The following is a 4956-nucleotide window of genomic DNA, read 5'->3' on the forward strand; positions in this document are numbered from 1 at the left end:
CAAAAATTAAGGAGAAAGGTGGTTCCACACACACATGTGGGCCGTATTATCATAGAAGTGGATAGCTGGGCAGCAGTGGTGTTTTTTCTTCAGCAGAGTAAAGTACTCTGTGTAGATCTTGACTCTTCAGTGTCTTCCCTCTGGGATTATATAAAGCTCAAAAAAAGTTGTCCTTCATGCTTTAAAAAGAGCTTATTATAAAAAGGAAAACACAGATGTCGTAAGGATATGACTCCAAGACTACTGTATTTTCTCTAGAAGGTCACTTGCACCAAGTTGAATACATCATGAAAACATCAAACATGCAGACACCTGTTTAGAAATTTTAGCAAGTAATGATGTTTTGCTTATGGCAGAAAGACACAACATCCATAAGCCTCTTGATGAAATCATTTTCTCCAAAAAAAATTTATGAACTCAGTGAGGACATGGCTTGGAGTGTGGCAGGAAATCCTAATGTTCTGACTAATAAAGCAAGGCACATTGCTCAAAAGTATTTATTATGGTTTCAGAAGCCCATTCCTAGGAGCAGTTGGTTACAGCACTGTGTAATATCAAATAAGCTTATACATAGTCTGAAGGAAAACTTCCCTTTCGTGTTGCATTACTGTACATTGGCTGGAATAAGGACCATGGCTTTCATCTGTATCAGAGTGGCTCCAGTGGAAATTATGGATAATGGAAAACCATATGCATTGGAAATAATAGTGCTGCATCTGTGTCAGTGTTAAAACAAGAAAAAAAGGAAGTAGAAATGACTTTGAAGTCAGAACTTGGTTTAGCTATCAAAGTGTTAAATAACGAGATGAATGTTAGCAAACTGCTGAAAAGGTGGAATATGACATATTAACAAGAGAGAACAAAATAACAGTAATCAGGGTTCTCAAACAAAAGAAAGTGGAGTAGTTGATAAAATAAACACGAGAAAGAAGAAACTAAAGCTAAGCATGAGAAGAAAGAAAAAGAACATAAATAGAAAGGTAAATAGAATACAAAACTCAAGGATTTTAGAACTCATTCTGGCTGCATTTTCAGTGTAAAAACTTCCCTAATCTTCCATCCTGAGAGAGCTTAAGGATATGCTTAAGTTCTTTTTTTAACTTGGGCAAAACATTACATTCTGACTTGTATGCTGGTCATTTCTGTTCAACTGATAGTTTATTGTAATGATAATGATTATTTTCATGGACATTTTAATCTTATTTTTGTTGGAATAAAACTTGGAAAGAATGGTAAATTTTTAAAAAATGAAGGTGAAATTGAGACAGTCACAGATAAACAAAAACTGATTTTGTCACTAGTGTTGAAATTAAGTTGGTATGAATTCAAATCTAGTTGTCTTAAATTATGATGCTAAATGTAATCTCAAAATAACCACTAAGAAAATATCTCAGGAAATATAGTAAATAAGACAAAAGAATTAAAATGATATACTAGAAAACATCTATTTAACACAAAAGAACAGTGACAGAATATGAGAAGCAAGTCATAAGACATACAGAAAACAATAGCAAAAGACAGGTATAAATCCTTCCATATTAAATAGTAATTACATCAACTGTAAATGTACAAAACCCCCCAATCAAAATGTAGATCTTTATAGAGTAGAATAAAAATAATGAACCAACTATATGCTTTCTATAAGAGATATCGATAGGCCTGGTGCGGTGGCTCACGCCTGTAATCCTAGCACTCTGGGAGGCCGAGGCGGGCAGATTGCCTGAGGTCAGGAGGTAGAAACCAGCCTGAGCAAGAGGGAGACCCGTCTCTACTATAAACAGAAACAAATTAATTGGCCAATTTATACATATATATATAAAAAGTTAGCCGGGCATCGTGGCGCATGCCTGTAGTCCCAGCTACTCAGGAGGCTGAGGTAGTAGATTAAAAAAAAAGAGAGAGAGAGAGACATCGATAGGTTGAAAATACAAGGATGGAAAAAAAATATATGCCATGCAGAAAGTACACAAAAGAAAACTAGAGTGTGGAGGGGACGATTGCGACTAGGGGATGCCAAACCACAAATGGAAAAGGACCTTGGATTATGCCGGAGGACATTTGACTCCCTACCAGCTAGCTTGCACAGCCTTCCAAAGATTTCATTATCTCCACAATAACATGACGCCATATTTTATACTTTTCAAACTTTTGAACTCCACTTATCACGTTATGGCAGATTTTGCAGAGATTCCTCAGAGTCACCTAAGAAGGATATAATTATGGGAGCTGATTATTATCTAGTGGCTGGGCATGGACCATGTGTTAGCATAGTTTCACGTAGTGTAAGCATCTCCCAAGAGGCTAGCCTTCTAATCTAATTTAACCAGGAATGGGATGCACCTCTGGGGATACTTCATTCCCTTCAGCTACAGATTCCCACACCGTTGGCCTACCCTTGCTCTTCCAATACACAGAAGAAAATACCACACATTTGGCCCAGGATCAGCCCTTTTATTTAATGTCCTCTGCCTGACTAGATATTTATATATTGTGGACCCTTTTGTCTTATCTTACTGCTTTCATTCAACCAATTGCCTGCCTCAATAGTTGATGCTTGTTTCAAGTCCTATAAATCTATCTGGTACTTGGCTCAAAACTCTCAATGACACTACTTAATTCATTTCCTTTATTTGAAAATAGGTATAAAAATACACCATACAAAATTTTAACAGTCAAGTGAATACATAAACATGTTTTGTAAAATGTTTTCAATTATAAGGTAATATTTCCACATTAGTTAAGGTTGGATAACTGCTATAAGAAACTCATAAACTTTTAACTGTGTACATTTATTTCTCCTTTATATAACAGATTAGACTGAATTCAATTAGGAGTGGGGAGGAGAAAGTTCTGCTGCTCTACCCAGTTATTCAACGGCCAAGGTTGCTTTGGTTTCTGCTATCAAAAAGTGGCTTCCTGAGTCTCCTTAAAGTATTGGCATTTTACTGACAAATAGGAAATGAACACTGAGGATTATTTGAGAGGTTTTTATGGACTAGGCATAAAAAGCCTTATGTAAATTATTTCCACTGATTTTCATTGACTAGTACTCAGTCACATGGCCTTACCTAACTGAAAGGGAAGCTGGGAAATGTAGTTTTCTTGCATGCTCAGGAAAAAGAACTGATTTGATAATGTTAGCACCACAATATTAAAGCTCTCTATGTACTTGATCACTTTGGTTATTCCCTTTTATACAGTATATTAATGCCATCATTAAATTTACATTCAAGAATGGGACAAAATGAAAATGAATAAATTCTTTGGAAAACAAGCAGTAACTGCCTGCCATATAGTTTGGCTCAGAGAGTAAAAATAAAATACTAAGAAAAAGATTAGAAAGAGTTATCTGTCAAGTTATGGTAGACAGGTTGGTGGTAGGATAGGGGGAAAGAAGAAGAGTATACAGCACCCTGTAGGCCAGTCTGTGGTATAGAAGAGAGCTATTGCACCAAGGTTTTGAAATGTAGACAGAGAGAAATTGCTTAATGGAATCTGTGAATATGTGAAGGAAAAGGCCGTGGACTTTAAAAGTAAACAAAAATCTGAGAATCAGTCAAAGTTATAAGCCACACTAAAAAAATAACAGAAACAAAAATCCAAACCCCCAAATGTCTTTCGTTGCCAAGGGTCAATATTTTCCCACCACTATTGTGGAGGGTAAAAGTGCTACCTTAAGTCCAAAAGACAGCAAAAGTGTTTTCAAAAAATTTTCTAAATATTGTCTTCATGATTACAACCATGTGGTTAGCTAATCACATTTTTACAAGACCAAATTTATGTTAACAATATCCTTCTTAATGTTCCTTCTTTGGAAGGATGTAGGTAGAAATTTCAGACCATAACTAATAATGTGTCCAGCATTTATTCTAAGCTTGAATGAAGATAGGGCAGTAAGAGCACAATCTTGTGCCTTAAGGCCAAGTTTATAGTGGTATACCAATAAAAGGGATGAAGTAAACAGGAGTCAAATGACATGAGGTCCAGACCCAGTTCTGAGGTTAAATAATTTTATGAAATTGAGTAATACTTCCCCTAAGATCTTCTCTCATTTTTAAAATGAAGGAAAAGGAAACATTTTAAATGCCCACAAAGTATCAAGCACCTTGATTACACACTCATATGAAATATTTCAAATAACTTTATATACTTTTGATGCCACACATTCCTTTGACCTACCTATCTCTGATTTCTGTTGCAGCTCTGGCGGATAGTTTTATGAGATTTTGAGTTTTATAAGATAGCACTAAGAGATTTTCATGTGTCTCCACGGTTCTGCCTCTACAGCTTCAAGAGCCAGCTGGGATCATTTGCAAAGGCAACCTGAAATGGTGGAGGAATTAATGACCCTGAGGACAACTCTCAATCAGTAGGAAACAAATGTCCCAGCCTCTTGTCCTTTGGAGTAGCATTTCTAGGAGGCATTCTGGACTCTTCTCAGAAGTCCTGGTGCAATTAAGACCTTGTTACTTGAGTAGAAAACTCAATAATGAACCCTTATCCTGTTGGCTTTTTCTCTTTCTCAGTCTTGTTTTCCCTGCTTTTCTACTCCTGCATCCTGGGATCATGTTTCAAATAAGTTACCCATACCCACCTTCTTGACTCGGAGGCTACCTTTAAGTGAGCTCACTGTAATACACTAGATTTGAAGAATTTCACTGTATAACTAAGGAAACTGAGACACTGTCCAAAGTCACGTGGCTAATAAGTGGTAGAGCTTTCATTACAAACTTAGTACACCATGATACAAATCCCATGTTTTTATGCATTTCATCCATGATGAACTCTTGAGTTTCTTTTCACTTCCAATCATCCTGAAACTACGCATTATTTTTCTCCCTTGCATTATGTTTCTAATATCATCATTCACAGAGTGACTAGTACCATGACAGATATAAATGATAAAAAAAAGTAAAGACACCATTTATATCATTAATATCTTTTAAAGGAAAAGAA

At 36.0% G+C, this 4956-nt stretch overlaps 1 pseudogene; it reads left to right on the top strand.

The window, feature by feature from the left end:
• The first annotated feature begins 215 nt into the window (after nt 1-215).
• LOC105876237 (proteasome subunit alpha type-4 pseudogene) lies at nt 216-976 on the top strand (annotated as a pseudogene).
• Nucleotides 977-4956: the final 3980 nt, after the last annotated feature.

The sequence above is a fragment of the Microcebus murinus genome, chromosome 5, assembly GCF_040939455.1.
Source record: "Microcebus murinus isolate Inina chromosome 5, M.murinus_Inina_mat1.0, whole genome shotgun sequence".
Taxonomy (NCBI): Eukaryota; Metazoa; Chordata; class Mammalia; order Primates; family Cheirogaleidae; genus Microcebus; species Microcebus murinus.